This window comes from Neopsephotus bourkii, unplaced genomic scaffold (genome assembly GCF_033783945.1).
Source record: "Neopsephotus bourkii isolate Nb327-2 ecotype Australia unplaced genomic scaffold, CSIRO-AGI_Nbou_v1 NB_1827, whole genome shotgun sequence".
NCBI lineage: Eukaryota > Metazoa > Chordata > Aves > Psittaciformes > Psittacidae > Neopsephotus > Neopsephotus bourkii.
In genome coordinates this window covers 13,682-32,694 of record NW_026902300.1, presented here as the reverse complement: position 1 = coordinate 32,694, position 19,013 = coordinate 13,682, and positions in this window count along the sequence as shown.

The following is a 19,013-nucleotide window of genomic DNA, read 5'->3' as shown; positions in this document are numbered from 1 at the left end:
GCTTATGCCTAGACCTCAGCCCAGCAGCAACAACATCACAATACCAATCCCCCCAGTCACACGAGAGCACGTCCCAGGAACTCCTGAAACCAAAGTCCCTTCACAGGGATGCACTTCATCTCCTTCCTACAAACTTTCTTTCATATAGCTACTGATGGAAAACTTGTGTAGGTTTAGTCACTGCTGTAAATTTCTGATAGTGCAAGTAATTTCTCCATGGAGAGCTCAGATCTCTCCCATAGCAACCTAGCAACATCATTTGTGTCCTGTGTCAGCTGGTGAGTTCTAAAAGTGGAGTCCAACATCAAAAGGGCTCTGAAACATGGCAGAGCTGAAAGAGCCAGACTCCCTTTTCAGTTCTGAAAAATGTTAAATCATGCTGTTGACTCTGGGAATGGTTTCCCTTTTCCATCCAGCCCATGCAATGGTTTTGAAATATGGGTAAGCTTACAGATAAAGCTGCTGTGATGGGAATGGAGCCCTTTTAAAATCTGCGGACCTCTGAGCTTTGGGGGAGTTAGATAGTTGTGCAGAATTTCCACTCTCCTGACTCCCCCTTCCTCCAAGCAAATTCTCTTCTCAGTGGTTATGCCTAAGGTAGTTTCTCTCTTTCCAGAACAACAGCCATTGTTTTTTGCTTTAATTACAGACTGGTTGCCTTCAGGTTATTCTAAATCATGTGTAAGAGTATTGATCCCACTTCAGAGGCATGGTAAGCACCAAGACATCTTCTAGGTTTAAAAAGTCTCTTCTTGAGTCTCTATAGAAGCTCTGAAGTATGTCCCAAGCAAAAAAACAAAACCCATTCATACTGCCACGGGCCATGATGTGCCGTGAAAGAATCCATTTCTCATGTTATGAAATTATTTGATTTTCAAATGGTCCACAGAGAATCTAACACTGATAATTTTTCCCCAGTACGTGTAAGATCCAAGAAACGGCCAACAGTGCAGCTTGATTATTCTGACAGATTTCCCCAGTGACCTGAAAAGCTTCTGCCTTCTTTGAAATTGCTTAATTAGCCAGCCCCTACTGCTCGCTCCCATTTTGTGGAGGACCAGCATAGTAGAACTTGTGTCTTTGTTATGTTGGGGAAAAACATTCCAGTTCCTGAGCAGAAGGCCTCAGCCCATTCTGTCCAGCTCATTTGAACATACAGCATAGTGCTCAAATACACTGAACAGAATCTTGACTATCACCTGGTGATTGTTTTTCTATCAAGTTGGTACTAGCTCTGCTATCTCACGCTTTGTGAAGTCAACCACTGCAGTTATTTCTTGTGGGACAGGAATATTCAGCAACTGAACATGATCACATTTGCTGTTCAGTCCCATACAAACTTCAGCAGTACAATCCCTTCAGGATTTTTCCTTTAAGAGAAACCATTCTCTCACTATGAAGTTAGTGTAACTTCTGAGCTTTGAACTTTTACCTGTCAGATCAGGTAAAAGCATCCCACCCTAGCTCCAAACATCTAGCATGGACAACCCTGTGTATTTAAGAATTCTCCTTCTCCCCTTCTTGCCTTCCTTCTCCCATTATCAACATTTTTTCTGCTTCACTGCATTTTTTCACATTACCACAGTTTCCTATTTTAAAGAACAAATTTCCTTATTTGCAAGACTTCCAAAACTGCCAGGAATGAGATTAAAACCTGCTTCCAGCCTTCCTGCAAGTGCACTTACAGGGGTTACAGCAGTGTCCTTCCACTTCCCACAGCAGCAGCTCTCAGCTCAGTTGGTTCCAGTCCATGATGAATTTTGCAAGCCCCCCCAGGGTGGCATGGTCATACTGAGACAAGGGGGGGCACAAAATTACAAGATGGGATATAGAAATCTTTAGAAGTTTTTGTAAGTTTGATGGCTTTGTAACAGTAGCAATGGAAAATTACTGAGGTGCAGGATACATAGAGAAAAATATATAGAGAGAGTGCAGCTAGAGAACATACTGAGAATTCTCACAAGATAAATCCTTATAGTTGACATAGCTTTAAGAAAAAACAGCCTAGAAAAACAGGACACAGGGATAAGGGGTATCTGGGAACTGCAGATGTCCAGGATGGGCTACAGTTAAACTAACTGATAAGTAGGAGGATGGGAGGATTATTATGTCTCTGGTGCTAACAAACCAATTAAACTGGTATGAGCATCTACTGCGTGTGCTTCAAAGGCTGCCAGGAGTGATGAAGATTGTTGGAAGAAGTAAACGACCCTCGGAGACCACCACCACAATTCTGTACGCATGTGGAGAACTCTCTGGAAAATGATGTAATCCATATGTAGCCTCATGAATATGTATGTATGCCCAGGGACTATATAAGGGTGGCTTGTATAGCAATACGGGGACACACGTTAGGAGGAGTTATCCCCCGTGTCTCCTGGCGCCGCAATAAAGAATACCTGCCTGTCAGCTTGAAAACTTTGTTGGCTAGTTTGTTCCTGGAGTTTTCTCCGAATCAATTCCGTCACTGACCTGAGCCAAGGCTCACTCAGGGACTCTGCCCTTCGAGCTGTGCTAAGCAAAGCATGCTTTAACTCCCACTGCCCTAAGTACGAGAGGATATGCATTGAAGGAGATGATAGATGAGCATTGGGCTCAATCCCAGGAGACACAGAGCTGATACAAATGCTGAGAGCCAAGGAGACTCTCAGTGCTTTGTTAAATTGGATCCAGTGTAGTAAAACGTTTCAAGTGTATTTTCATACACAAATACAGCCTGTACTCCCCAGCCCTTTTTGAGTTTTCTCTAGTACTGTGTTTTAGTTCTCATGTTCTAAATACAGTTTTCCTTAATTTCAGTATAAAGATTTTGACGATCCTCCTTCTGGCTTTAGAGAGGGTATTCAACTTTTTTTCCCAAGTTTAAAGAACTACACTGCTCAGTGAATGTAGCTCTTCATATTCCAAAATTACAAGGATAAGTGAAGTTACATCATGTGAATTATAAAGTGATAATGTCTTTAGTTCTGCCCCAATCAGAAGTGTAACTGTTTAAGGCTTGTAATAATCATGTTCAAACATATTCAGATTATAATTACTTTTCTTCTGATAATGATAGCCCGTCTGATTGGATGATTACCTATTTGACTTTGATAAGTCTCGAAGGTCAAAGAAGGTAATTACAGACATCTGTTTTCTAAGAAAAATAAACTCTTGGAAAATAATATTTAAAGTGACATCTGCAAATAAGCATTTTAGAAGCAGGCTGCTTGTGTGCAAGTCACAGCCAGGCAAATAAATAAAGTAACACAAGCAAATCATAAGGTTACCAAGTTATCATACTTTATTCCTAAACGTGCAGATTTTGCTACTTACATAAGTGTAACTCCAGTCTGATCAGAATATATTTGAGTAGACACTGAGACTCAAAATAAAAGCAATGCATGTTCCATGCACATTTAAACCATTCTCACAGGCATAACTTGTTTGAAAAAGAAAATTGCTTGTTTAATCAAAGATGGTGGCAGATTATGTACCCACCTGTCGCTGTTTCCAGGGAAAGAGGAGGAATATTATCCAGACAAAATAAGCCCAAGTGTTTCAGTGTCTGGGCACAAAGTGGTCAAAATGAACTAATCAGTTCTTTGATTTGAACTGCCATGCTCTCCTGTGGCCAAAGGTGCACTGATCAATAGTTATGAAAAAGGCTGTGGAATACTGAAGCATTAATAATTGGTAAATAAACAAATCTAGAGCAAAATTCATATGTGTTTGTCTCTGAGAAAAGAGGAGGCAGGAAAAGAGCCATAGGACCTAAGACAAATTTTCTATAAAGTAAATATTCTTCACTCAGGTGCTTTCCCTTTGCCTTGTACCATCCTACAGCAGGTTTCTCTTTAGGCAAGTAAGCACAAAAGCACTGTCAAATCAAAACTCTCTGCTTGAACTAATGATAACTTCTTCATTCCCAATCTTCACCCATCTCTTCTGCATCAAGACAATTCAAATAGCTTTTTCCAACAGGCACTCAAATAGGCTAAAATAGAAACTTCTGTATTGCTCTCCTTGGTCATCTTCCTCTAGAGAATATAGATTTTTTCTTCTTTTTTAAGGTAAACCATTATACTTTCGTACTTTCTGGGGGCCCCCCAGTGACGGATACTGATTTCCATAGTTCACCAAAAAACAGAAGTCATCATAACCTACTAAAGCCAACAGCTGACAAGAGACACATTCTCTTCCCATTCTTTGTCATACCAAGCTATATCAAGAGCAGCTTCAATGTAAATATTCTGTTAGATTGTATATACAATCATCCACTTACACTGAGCTATAACCTTTCCAGTTTTGTGAAACTTCACCTTGAGCTAAAATTCCTAAATTTTTCTGCTTAGAATATGACTAGTGAAAAGAAGTCAAGACAACGTTACTTATCTTCCAAACTAGTCTCCAGAGGTTCAAGAATCATCAAGATCTGATAATTTTAATCAGATTAGAATCATCAGATCTTGAACAGTGCAGCTAGTTAGGTTGCATGATTGCAAGATTAGAATCACATAAAACAGAGAAAAATCCATTCGAAAAGAGATTATATTGAGAATGAAAAAAGATTGCACAACAGAATGAGGAAGAACACTCAGCCTTGGATGTGAAAACATGCTGGTGAGCACTGTGCCTTACTCAGGAGGGAATGTAGAAGATAATTACGAAAGTCATTAGCAACGATAGATTCAGGATGCAAGCAGCTGGTCCACATCTTTGGAAAAGCAGCTAGATGGGCTTATATTTTGTACTTCGAAATATTAAATCCAAAGATATGGGGCCTAAAAATTTACAATCAATTCCCAAAAGTAACAACCACACAGTTCAATTTCATTTTAAAGCACCAAAAGAGAGTCATAATCTAAAGGTAAGAAAATGGAAAATATGGGCAAGCAGGTGGCTTTTACTACATTTCTTGAAAATCTGAAGATCTGACAGTCACACAACAATGGATAGATCCTGCTCAGATAAAGTCTGATATACAGTATTGTACGATAGCCCTCAAAATTTAATAGACCTGTCTTTTAAAACGAAGTCTGTTACCTAATGGAAGGTATCCCTGCCTAGGAAAGTATAGGATCTTCTTACAGAGAAAAAAAATTAAACAGTCTTCAGCTGAAATAATGTTTGGTTAATATAATCAATCGCTTCTTGAGTGGCACATTAATTTCACCCATAGCTCCATACTACTTGAGAGACTAGAATAACATTTAACCCTTACGTTAGCTTGGGGTCATTTCATACATGGGTCTCATATTTCAATAAATATTTCAATAGGAATAGCAATTACAAATGTACTTGAATTACAGCTTCCCCTTTGTGAAGTTACTGCAACAGGCATCTGCTTTGCCATTTGTTATTCATTACTGAAGAGCCATTCCTCTTTTACCTAAAGAAATTCAAAACTTTCCCACCATATATCATAAATACATGTTGTTTTATTGCCAGTTAAAATACTTATATTGTTACAGCACAACTATGTGCCTACAGAAATATGGTACAGAAATGTGATTGTTGACACACAGACCTTACCATGTAGTCAGTAAGAAAATATAGGTTGAACCAACATTGAGCACGTTGAAAGTCCAGTTGAAACTTCATTGTTCTTTCACATGTCTATAGTATTTGTTTCTTCTGCCAGGAATGTCAAAACAGGTTCAGGAGTCTCCTTTCCACTGTCTGTTCTGTGCTGTAAAAATAGAGTTTGATTGCAAAATAAATGCTTTCCACTCTCTGCAAGGACAGGCCAGCTCAAAGTCTGTTTCCAGAGATGAAAAACCTCTTGTCCAAAATGGCATTTAACCCATTGAAAAATACTATTTTTTTTTTTGGTCAAGATTGACCTGCGATTAAATACATATATAGTTAAAAAGGGGCATCAGTTCTTCTGTTTTGTTTTTTGTGCTACTAATCATAGGATAGAGTAACACTGATACTCCCAAAATGGTGATTTGAGTTCAGCTTTTCAAGAGATACACACAATGTGTATCTCTGGATTTGTTATGTACATCCTGTTTTGGTGTCATTGCTGGCAAGATAGAATACTTTGCACACACTGGAAAGTTCATGTTTAAGTTCTTAGGAGCCAGAACAAATTGGAAACAAAAACATCAGTGTGCTTGTTTTCTGAAACGTTCCCCAAGTTTTTTAAGTGTCCCTGTATACAAAGGGACGTTGTCACAGATGACAACCCTCTGCAAATATGAGTGTGCCAGATTAAGTATTTTTCTTTATGCCTTTTCTGTTTGGCATAATAGTAATAAGGTTAATTATATAATGATAGAATGATTTGCTTTAAGACCTGTTTCAGGCAGGGGGAACACTTAGGACATCCTGTGCTTCCCTTCCAAGTCTGTCTATTTAAGCCCTCCTTTAAGCTGGTTAGTTCCAATTAGTTCTGTTAATTTCAGAACGACCTGGTGAGGTGACTCAGTCTCTCCCATCTTCTGTGGCAAAGAGGCTTTGGGAGAGAAGCAGCAGAACTGAATGTTCACTTGTTAACAATAGTTCTGGTTCACATGGCAGTATGTGCAATTATTTCTTCTTCAGTTCTCATGCTTTAATGTATATAGGCAACAGAATGAAAGGACCTTGAAGACTATGTTATTGAGTGGAGATGAACAAACAGAAAAGAGAGATGTGGATCCTGGGCAAGCAACAGATTCCTGAAGAATCAGTTCTCCTCCCCTTTCCTTTCAATTGTATCCCACTTGTGCCAGAAAATTCAGGGTACACCCTGAACCCTCAACATTATTTCCTTTGCTGTCAAGCTGTTCAAAGCGACAGCAGTTGTTTTTTAATCTGTGATTCAGTGTCAAATGAGAAAAGTAGTTTCTGCTTCTCTCTCCCCACCTCTATCCTGGCAGGTAAGTAATAGCCCAAGATCTTTTCTCCACAGTCTGTGTTCTACCAGCCCTATGGGTGCACTTTCAAACCCACCCTAAAGTTACAATCAAGTTAGATCAAAGCTGGTGAGATCAGAAAATGGGCAGTAGGATGAGAAGTGCTACTCTGTGCAAACTGTAGTGTTAGCCTACTGCTGCCTGTATTACAGCTCTTTGTTGTCTTGCAGTATTACTGCCACAGTGGCAAATGTTTATGATTCTTTTCTTGTAATCTGCACTGCTGAGGAGACAGCAAAAGAGGAATGCTTCTTGGAGACTGGGAGACTAGGAAAACAACACAAAAATTCAAACTGATTAAAATGGCTAGTTTAAGTTTGGACAAGGTCATTAATGGGTCTTGTGCTCCTTTCCATTGAGAATGGATTTGAGAGTATCTTTTCTCCTATCACCTCTCTGGCTTATCTGTTTAGACTGTTAATCCTTCTCTGGAGAACTGTTTGTTACTGTGAATTTGTACAATAACAATTTTTGTTGGGGTTAATCTATCCTGTTATTCATCTCTGTTCTCACTGAATGTTTGGTTGCCTTTCCTGTTTCATTACTCATCAAATACTCGCCTGCTTTTGTTTAAAACAAACAAAAATCTTTACATTTTCAGGGAACAGCTAAGTTTTGATTATCACACATTAATAAAGCTCGGGTACACTTTTCTTCAGCATCTCATTTCCTTGACAATAGGTCATAGAATCATATAATGAATTTTAACTTCTTTAACAACTGCAGAAGACCTTGTCTGCCTCCTTGGACTGTGAAATCTTAACCAGATAGTGTTAACAAAAAAGGGGTATCATGTCATCTATAACCTTGCATGGCAGGTTAGATGATTTTTGAGCATCCTACAGAGAGCAGAAGTTATAAACCTTTCAACAGGACACCATATTAATGCAGCACATATGAATTTTGAAAGCCAAGAAGTGTTCTGCAGACAGTAAGAGTAGGCCTTCCAGGGCAGAGTCTTTCCTCAGATGAAATCATGTGGGTTATGGCTTTCTCTGACTGCCATGACTAACACTAAAATTAACATGATGCAAAAGGCTGTTTTTCCCTACAGCTGTGGGAGCTAGAGAATTAAACACCATTGTTTTACTCCATTTAGCCTGAATAACTTCCATCTACCTCCTTTGATAACTCCCATCTACCTCCTTTGAAAAGTGTTCATCTTCATTTTGGGGACAGTGTGTATGCACAGAACTCCTCATAAAAGCAGCACAACAGTGAGAAAATGTCTTTAAGCTTCATGAAGCACTCATGGGCATTTATCAGAGTCGGTTTTCAAGACCTTACTCTTTAATTCCCTCAGCTAATTTGTTTTAGCAACAGATGCTAGAAAATGTACAAGCAAGAAAAATCTAACATGTCCTGGGAAAGCTGGAAATTTCCTATAAAAGGACACTGGATTGCTTGTCTCAGTGTCCAGTTGTCAAACTGCTTCCTGGAAAAGGGACTGTAGGATGTCAGGTGCAATGCCAGTGTGCTACAGAAGTTAGAAGCAACAGCAAGTATCTCAATGTTAGGAAATGTTAGGAAAACATTGTAACTGAAAGACTGCATTGAAGTGACTGACCCAGACATAAATAACTGGGCAGTTGGACTGTACAACCTTTTAGGGTCAATTCCAATCCAAACTATTCTACGATTCTACAATCTCACAGCAGAACACAACTAGCATCACTATTTTCCACCCCTAACTCCTTTATGTCCCACCATCCAGCTCATTGTGTAGTCCTTCCTCTGCTTGTATCACCTAGTGCTTTTCAGGAATAGGAGAAGCACACATTTACTCTGAACAGTAAGTCTTGCTTTTGTCCTATTTTTAAAGCAGCTAAGTCACTCTACAGAAAAGTTTCCCAGGTCTCCCATTGTTCTCTTGTATTTCTAAAACCTCTCTACACACAACTGCAACTTTTGTGAACTAAGGACTTAACTTTCAGCATTACCTTAACATTTCCAGAGAGTATTGAATTCTGTGGTCACCTCTTTGCCAGATTCTGTGTGTAGTCTAATGAATAAACTGGTTTACTTGTATGTGAACTGGGAGAAAACTATGAACTTGTCACTTCCAGCCAATGGTTATCAAGTAAGAAAGGAGAAGCAAGTCAAACTTGACTAGTAAGTGGTTACTGTCAGTGCAACACAGGGCTGGTGAAAACCCATAAATCAGTATACAGGGCTTGGTTAATAATTTAAGACCAGTCAGCTGCTCTGCTGGTGTTTGAGATGGTGTATTTATTGAGTCCTGCAGGCCCATATGTTTCAGTTTAGCTTATGAGAATCATCATGCGTAAGGGTGGACATACAGTACTTACACAAGGTTGCAGTTCCAAGGCTGTTGATTTGAAAAACACTAAAACTGTGAAGAAAAAGACCAACTTTGACCTTATAGTCAGATTTATGCAGACAGACTCTGGCTGTGATATGCTGCCATATGAAAGCAGTGCTTCGGAAAACCTTGTTAGTTTGCTGTTTACCTCTTTCATCTGTCTTTTCACCCTTCCTCCCACTTCCTCTCAATGAACAGTTTGATAACTGTTTTTAAACACCTGCTTGAGATAGATGACTGCTGCTTTCCAATGGAAGTTAATTTGTTCAGCACAAGCAGAACTACCTGTTCAGCATAGCAGACTATGTAGCTTGTACATTCTTGCTGCACAACATATCTAAGCCATGACTTTTAGTATCCATCCACACAGCTGAAACTCTGATTCTCATCTTGATTACCCCAACATCCTTCTCTGTGGCCTTGACAGATGCAATCTTGGCTGTCTCATTTAATTCAAAGCTACTGCAAAGATGATTTCCTCTTACCTCATTCTTTTGACCGGTCATCTCTCACCTTCTAGTTTTCAAATATCAGCTGCTTCTCTACTTCAAACTCAATTCACCCATTTCAATTCCTAAGGCTTCCCAGTTCTCTTGCTGCCTCATCGTCTTGTGCCTCGTCAACGTGCTCCGTTCTGATCACACCACAATGCAAGCTTGCATGCCTAATCATTACATTCCTGAGCTTTCTGCCATGTCCCCAGTGCTGAGTAGGAGATTCCAAAAGATAGCTGCAATATATCGGCAATATCACCTTATTGTCTTTCTCCACAATTCCCTTCAGAACCCTTTTTCCCTTGATGTCCTAAAGTAAAGCTTTGACAATAGTCAGACTGTCAGTGTGCTGAAAATACTGCTTGGCATACTGTCAACATCATCTCACTGTTTCCTCCTCTCTTTAATTTCTCTTAATTGCAACCTCCATGGAGCAGCAGTCTTTTTGTTCTGTATTTGTACAGCATGAAACACGGTGAAATCCCCATCTGCAGCTAAGGATCAGGTACGCAGCATAAACAATAATGAAATTACAGAGGTTCACAGTTTCTTTGACCAAATACCACAGGGCAGAGCCTGAGGAGCTGTCAGTAAGCTTGAGTTTTATTTGTAAAGAGGACTACACTCATGTAAATTGTGCTTGAACACCTCATTTCTACAGGGCATCATAATATTTCTAGGTAGCATTTCTGGCAAAACATTATTTTAAAATACATTTGTCAGAAACCAGAAACATTTTAGAGTTAAAAAAGTAGGCGAAAGCGTTTTGCCAGCGCTCTTGGCCCAGCTGTAAGCAAGTACCTCACAAATTACTGCACTCTAGTTTTAATCCAGAGGTTTTACTATGAAGGCTACTGTGGTACAGGGAAACACAGCTTTACAAACCCTCTTTTTCTCCCCTGTCTCATGAGTTCACACATTTGAGATCAGCATCTCACCTGTCCATCTGCTGAGCTTTTCTGCATTCCACATGAATGTATTTATTTAATGCACCCAGTTATGCAACCCAGTTCAGCTCTACCCCAAGAGCACATCTCCTACCATTTTATCCAGCCTGGTTCTGAGAGTTTCTAGTGATTGAGCAGGTTTGCACACTTGTTGTAACCTGACTACAGTTGTTCTGTAGTCAAAACAGTCTGATCTGGATAAATTTTGCCCCTTTATATTTAATCTCTTTACTTCTAGCATAGCACTCCATATAACCCTGCTTCATCCTTGCTGCTTGCCTAGTTCAAATATCCAGAAGCATGTGGCTTTGTTTCTGGATATTTGGTAAAGCCATAAAATTCCTCTATCTCTCCTCATAAATAATATTTCTTCTTCTTTCATAACTGATTTAGTACTGACTAGGACATGGGAAACTCATGATAAGCTTCCAGTTCTGCTGTCAGACTTCAATTTAAGGAGGCATTCTCTATATCCCCTTGTGCTAAACAGGGCTCGGTATCAGCTTGTTTTGTAAAGCACCTTGTACAAAAGGATGAAATTCTAATAAACTGGTAATGTTTGAGGTATGGGAGATCACCAGTGATATCAAGACAGCTTCTCTTTTTTCTCATGTTTAACTATCTAGTTGGGCACTTTTAGAAAAATAACGAAAACAAAAGATACAGATAAAATGTCCCCCCTTGTTTTTAAAAGTCCCTACTGAATTTGCTTCTCATTATTATTTCCACAATTCCATTCAAAAGCCCACTCTGGAAAGAGCTCTATTGTACAAAGAAAATTAATGATTGCCTCTTGACTATTTATGCTTGTAAGGAAGCATGCAGAATGACTACACCTTCTTGCATGTTTTCAAGGTTCTTGAGAGTTTATGCAACTTTTTCATGTTGCCAGTGTTCTTTATTCGTCAGTTTCATCTTTTGTTACAGGAAGAAACCAGCCAGCTACTAAACATATCCCTTTGTTCATGACTTCACATGAACAACTTACTAAGTAGCGTTAGTTCAGGAGTCAATTCAAAAGTCAACCAAAACATTTCTCAATAAGCTTTAGAAGACCTACAAATCAAATGTCTCTCATCACAGAAATTGTTCCAAAGTTCTGTAAATTCACAGGAGCTCTTTTCAAATCCCTTGCAAACGTCTCTTCCTATATGAAATGCTGTGTGGCTTTCAAAGGCATACTGTGACTGTTCTCCCTACCTGCCACTGGTCTTCCCTTGTCATTGCCTATCCTCACGACAAAGGAAAAGCAGAAGTATTCAGCACGCCTTTCTCTCACTGAGCTGCTGTGCTGAGGTGGCTGTTTACCATCATCAGTCAGATTACTGACCTCTGTTCTAAACTTAACAGATATAATATTTACTTTATCATACTACTGCTTTTCCAGAAACAGATGATTGTTAAAAGTAGCCTTTTAATTATACTGTCCATAATGACTTGATGTAAGACTCCAAATGTCTCAAAAATTATTTCTCAAAGATAAGTCCTATTGTCACATTGCATGTAATGCCTAGGTAGTGAATATCCATACAATACTGCATGCCCTCCTGAAACAGGTCATAGGAATACTATGCTAAAATCATGGTGTTTAAGAGATTAGCCCATTATTTATCCCCATATCTAATAAATGGTCACATGCTTGAACTACTGGAAAATAACTGCAAGATTGCCTCAAACCTGCACCACAGTGCAGTCACGTATGTAGTGATCTGATACGACCAACCAGTGATGACCTATGTGCAACTGTAACAATCTGACAGAGTATAGATAGAAAGTTGAATTGTTGGATGTTGAATGTTTTGCCTCAATATACACACTGAGACAGAAAGAGGGAGAAAGCGAGTGTGTGCACCCCCACTAAATTACCTCTGTGAGTAGTGCACGCTCTTGACGTGGCTCACTGACACTAGTGCACTACAGAAAGTAGATGATCACAGCTTTATGTAGAAACTCAGCTTTTTGTGTCCTACCATCATCAAAGTAACACCTTTTTAGTTGTTATGCTTATTGATTAGCCACCAGAAAAGTCGGAAATCCTATTATTTATTCATCTATCCCAAGGCCTATCTTTTCCAATCTGTGTGCACAGATGACAATTCCATTGCTTACTTGAGCCTCACCACTCAAAGTTGGTTTAAATTATGGGTGTGTGCTGTGGATACTAGAGTCACAGCATAAAAGTGCTAAAATTAGGGGTGAACAACAACAAAAGCAGAACTAGAAATGCTGAGGTTTTACTTCCTTGGTGTGAGTGTGTAAGAATTCGTTGCTGAGGTTTATTACTCTGGCACTCCTAGAATCAAGCAAACCTTCAGTCCAAAACGAGGAGCTTTTATGCATATATTTAGTTTCACTTTTTATTCTACTCAGAAATATGTTCTGCAAAAAAATATACTTACAAGCAGCTTACATAAATATTGATACATTTAGCAGAATTAAATGTAAATTAACTACTTTTGGACTTTCTAAACCAGTGCGTTGTAACTGATGATAGGTGCACTCCTAGTATGCCGCAACTACATTGCAGAATATGTTAGCCTAACTCACCTTTGTGAACTGCTCTGTGAGTGTATAAAAATACACATTGCTTCAGCCATAATTTAAAATCAATGACACTATACCAGGGCAATGATTTAGTATATGTGTTTCTCCACTAGCTGCTGGTAACTGGGAGTTGACCATGCTCTGCTGACCCAAGGAACAACTTTTAGAGCAACTTCAACTAAAAAAAAGTTGAAAAGTCTCTCAATCAGACTTCTTTTTCAAACAAACTGAAAGAAACACTTGCCTTAAAAAAAAAAGAAAACACTGCCCTCCTTTGGATCAGACATCAACACTCACCAGTTTAGAACATAGCAGGAAAATCTCTTCTGGAGGAGTGAAGTCTGGTACCACATCCTTTAGCTAATTCCTATGTAAGGTCCATCTTGGAGGAGACTTTGCAAACTACAGGCCACATTTTGTTCTAAAACATCAGAGTACGACTGTACTGTAGTTTAAAGCAAATGTGAGGGAGCTGCTGGTTTGCTTTTGTGAGGCTGAGAATCATTTTAATAATCTTTACAAAGCTGTAGACGTACTTGAAAAGGAAGTGGCATAGCAAAACAGTTTTACTTGCTATTTCTACAATGTAAATAAATACAGCTTATGTAAAGTCACTACACATCAGGTAAAAGATGGAAGTTTGATAAACCATAATTAACCAAATCAGAAATCAGAACAACTTAAAATGTAACAAGAAAAAAATAATTTAAAATCTTATCTAACAGATATCACCCTAAACCCCCATGCATCTCCTGCTATGTTTGCCATGGACCTGGAAATGAGAATATTTATTACACACAGCACTTTCTGCAGTAGTCGCTGGCTGGAACCAGCCCCAGTCTGGATGACAACAACACACTTCTAGACACTTATTTAGGGACATCATAAAATAGGTTGGCAATGTCTTCCCTACTTTCAGTAGAGAGGATAATTTGCATACAAAGCAATGGATTTTAGGGAACATGTAGGTAGCACTTTCAGCTAATCAAACAAAATAGCTGTAGAGATCTGGTTTCCATACACATGCAAAGTATACAACACACAGAGCATGAATAATTAGCATTAATGAACATCAAACTCATCACTGAAGACTGGGTGTTGATTCGGAACACTGCTGGAGTGCAGAACTACCACTCCACAGGGAACTAATACAAGGAAAGGGACTGAAGTCTATCAGGAAAGCCAAAGATAAAGGGGACCTTCTGTGAAAAGAGTACTAAGAAAACACATGCTTCTTTTTCCCTTTGTAAGGCAAATAAACCCTTCAACAGCTTGATCTGACTAATGGGAAAAGAACTGGTCAGAGTCACACCCTGAGAGGTTTCTTAGGAGTGTTTTTGGTTTTTAACCACAATTCTTCCTCAGAGGTTGTCAAAGGAAAAACCAGATAGGCATTTCATGACCTGATTCTTCATACACTAGCTGGATGTAAAGAACTAAGAAACTTTCATTTACAAAGAATCCATGGAGCTTAGGAAAGTTGTTTATCCATTAATTCCTTGTATGTGCAGACTCAATCTTCACTTTCTGTCTGAAATTATTTCACTGGATGCTACCTCTGAAGTTACTGGATTTCATTACCAAAGAACAAAACTCAGGATACTATAATTATAAAACAATTCTTATTTTTCCTCTAGGAAGTCATCATTTTGTAGTAAATTGTTCAGTATCATTTTCCTAAAAATAAGACCATATTTCCCACCCTCCTCTCCCTTCTGAAACAGGTCCTAGACATATTTGTGATCAAAGAGTAGGGAGCTGTGAACCACAGCAGAGAGGTGAGCTACCGCCCATGAAACAATAACAATAATTTGCCCCAGTGGGAGGCAGCCTCCTGTAGTGCGCCTGCCAGAACTCAGCAGGAGTCAGGACTCGCACTAGAGTGACTTATGACAGAAACAGGGTCAAGTAAAGAGGGCTCAGAAGATGGAGCAGGAGCAGGGCTGGGGAAGAAGCAATTAGTTGGGATACTGTGGAGGAAGGAAACTGTGCAGAATGAGGCAAGGAGGGGAGAAAAAGGCACATCGTAGATTTCCTTTAGTCTACAGAAATATACTTCCCTAAGACACGTAAAACTAGGGGTGTTCATGGCTGCCTTGTTTCGGAGAAGGCACAAACCTCTTCTGTGATTAATCCTGCAAAACTGCATTAAAGGTATACATCTAAATGGTGCGTTCCCCTCAGTGGCTAAACCACATCTCCTCAAGGGAGTCAAGATGAGACCCAACACCATGGGAACTAACAGACTTGGTACTGCTGTTGTCCCTGGCTTTTCACTATGAGAGAACAGTTTTCAGATCCATCCCACATTACACAGAAACTCCAGCTGTGGCACAGACAGAGGAAGATGTCTTGCTGCTGCTTCATGTGGCCCATTTTCTGGCCCATAGCAGATAATTCCATCAGTAGATTTGTAAAGCCTGAGAGTAACTTTTCCGCTTCTTGGCTGTTGGTGAATTTTTTTACAAGTGGCATTCACATACAGTATGTACTGTTATTGTTGGATGGGCCTTGCAGCTGGTTCTCACTAAATGAGATATTGTTACAACTCATGCAATTTTATCCTCGGCTGTGTTAACACAATGGTGTAATTCTTCCAGTCTCAACTCTCAAACTGGTATGCTTTCATACATCTCAGATTTGATACATAAAAAAAAGAAAGATTTGTTTGGGTATGAAGAGGTGTTGGAAGAATTAATGCTTATGGGTAAAGAACACAAAGGCTAATAAGACTATCCCAATCTTTATTATTTTTTGAGGCTCAACCATTTACAGAGTAACATTCCTGAGTCTTTGGGTTTGGCATTAATGTCACAGCTTCATTCTTTTCTTCTTAAATAGTTTACTTGGCTTGGAAATCGGGTTTGCTCACTACACACTTACTATTTTATCTTCCCCCCTTCTACTTCGAGCTTTCCCAAATCAAGACTGGAAACCTTCACTCTAGTGTCATGCAATTCCCACCTGGGGAAGTTGGCAAGGGAAGATACTCAAAAAACAAATGTAAGAGATAATACATTGTAACAACCACTTCCACAGTCTCAAAAATCTCTTTTAAACATTTAAATAAATTAAAAACAAAACCAAACAAAACCACTTTGATGAAACATTTTTATAAAGTGAGATAGGGAACAAAGTTAGTGCTCCATCATCTAAGTGTTGTTATTCAACAAATCAGATTTAATGTAACAGAATTTTTCCTTAATACATTCAGATACTTCACATTAGTGTTCATTCCTTCAAACTTTAATTCCTTATCACAAGCCTTGTACTAAAAAAAAATAAAAATTCTCATGTATCTTTGTGGGGTTTTTTTCAAACGAGCCATCAACTGTTGTAAGGCTCAAGATAAAAATAAGATCTAGGCACAATTCTATCAAGTTCCTTGGGAAACAGCCTACTTTATAGAGGCAAAAATGTGGCCAAAGATCCCTTCCTCCTCCAGAAGATACTTTTTCATACATGAGGTCTCTCTCAACTGAGATCTCTCTGCTAGTGTATTATTATAAGCATTATTGATCATCGAGTCCATTTAAAGCATTAGCCACCCTAAATAATTCATCTCTCCAGACTAGCTTTGGCCACAGATGCCATCAGCAATAACCTTCTATAAGACTTGTACTAAAGAAAAGCCAGCATAGCTGCAGCTTAAGCAGAACACATCCAAAAATAAGCAAGACAAATGACTAAGCAATCATGTCACACAATTACATTCCACTGGGGATTCCTCAGCACTCTAGAAACCAAGTATGTGGGAACAGGAAATGCAAGATCTTCAGATTCCATATCCGTATGCTAATGTCAATAATATTTATTGAAGTACAGGGCTTTGAAAAAAAAAATTATATATATACATATGTATATACACGCAAAGATTTTGTCCTTCTCATCATCAGCCTGTTAGTATGTGAGTGCTGACTGACACATTACTGTGCAGATGCTCTGCTGGCCGCTCAGCACAGCAGCCTGGTTACCTGCTTTGGTGGGTGTTCCCGCTATGCAACAGACCATGAGACATGGAGCAGCAGAGAAAAAAGGACAACGCCCAATCTGTTTTAGCTAGTAAGTTGCTGGGGTTTTGAAGTTCTGCCTGGTACTCTGGACCCAGTCCTTTCCACTAGTTGCACATTACAAAGCAATGAACCAGCCAAAATACCCTGCAAAGAAAAACTCTTGGTGCACAAAGGGACCCTCTCTTTCAAAACATGTAGCAATATCAGGCACCCTGGTCAGAGTACTTCCAATGAAGCTGACCAAGCCCAAGGCAGAATCCAGGCCATGAAGAGATCACATCTGATTTTTCAAAAAAGTTTTGAAATGGCAGAATTCTTTAAAATATATCCTTTATTTTTCCTCCTGTGAAATGCTAAGATTCAGAGAATGGATACAGAAAAGCTGGCAGGGTGGCACATGGTTGGACTGCGTACCAGTACCTGCTTGCAGCACAGGGCTCACAAAAGCCAACTTATTCTGCCCCTGAAGCTGGCAGTAGTTTTGAAGCCAGCACTTCAATCTGTTGCTAGAGCTAGACTGCTGAAAACTCAAACCAGCCATCTCAGCACCTGGACTGTCATGCTGGGAGTTTCTATGGCTGCGTTGAGATACACTAATTTCTGCAATGCTCTTACAAAGTAAAATCTATGATCATTTTATGAATTTAACTGTTGTTTAATCAACAAGCTTTGATTTCACAACCATTAACAATGACAATTTTAATGACTACATGTTTAAAATCTCAAGTGTTTTGCATTTAACTGCACTGTAGAATAGAAGAAATATGGGTTAGCCATTACTGACCTGGAGGGCTCTAGGAAGGACCAAGAAGTAAAAGTTCCTATGTTCTGACTGGTCACACTAACTTCAGAAGGATGCCAATGATCAGATACATTAGAGAACACTGTCAGAAGCATAAGAATCTCATTCCTTGGAACAGAGTATGCACTGCCAACACTGTGCATCTTATTACAAAGAGGTGGAGGAAACATTCAGTATCACTTTGGAGTGATGAAAGAGAAAATGGTGTCTTGTCAGTTTCTATAGTGGTACTCTCCAGTGAGCTAACCAGAAATTTCCTAGTATCTTTACTGAACACAATGAAAAATTATTACAGATGTAGAAATTACCTGGGCCAATGCTGCTCCTGAATTGCTGCCATCTCTAGAATTATCACCAGTGGAGTGAAGCAGAATGGGCTTTCATTCAAAGGGAAAAGCAAAGTGATCATTCTAAAGTCCAGCAGCACCCTGTTCCGCTGCACAGGCCGAGTCACCTAGTTAAGAATTAAGAGAAGGTGTATCAGACTGAAGGAGAAAGGACTGGGAAATGGAAGAGGACACACTCGTACATTACAGATAGGCTCACTGTTGCTCAGTCACTACCTGGTTTTACAGGACTCATAACAGAATTAAACTTTAAGGAGTATTTGAAGTAGTCTGAAGCAGTAGTTTTATTTCATTTTTTTTTTAATTTAGTGGGCAAATGTTCTCTAAGTCTAGACAGATGCACAACAGGAAATCTGAGTAGAATGGACAAGTGTGAAGGAAAGTGGGTCTATTTTAAGACAAGCATGCCAGATGTTATGAACAAGTCACTCATTTTCAGACAGCAGATCCACATTTTTGCAAAATTACTCATGTAGAAAAGAACAACATGTATGAATTTACGAAAATTAAATGTAATAAGTGAGTGGATATGAATGCAAGTGAGCAGTTGTGGATGGTTTCCAGGTGGCCAGTTTTGGATGCAGCTTCAGAAGCAGCATCTGCAAATAATGCTGCTCATTCATGTAACACACCTTCAAACTGTATCTCAAAATTTGCAA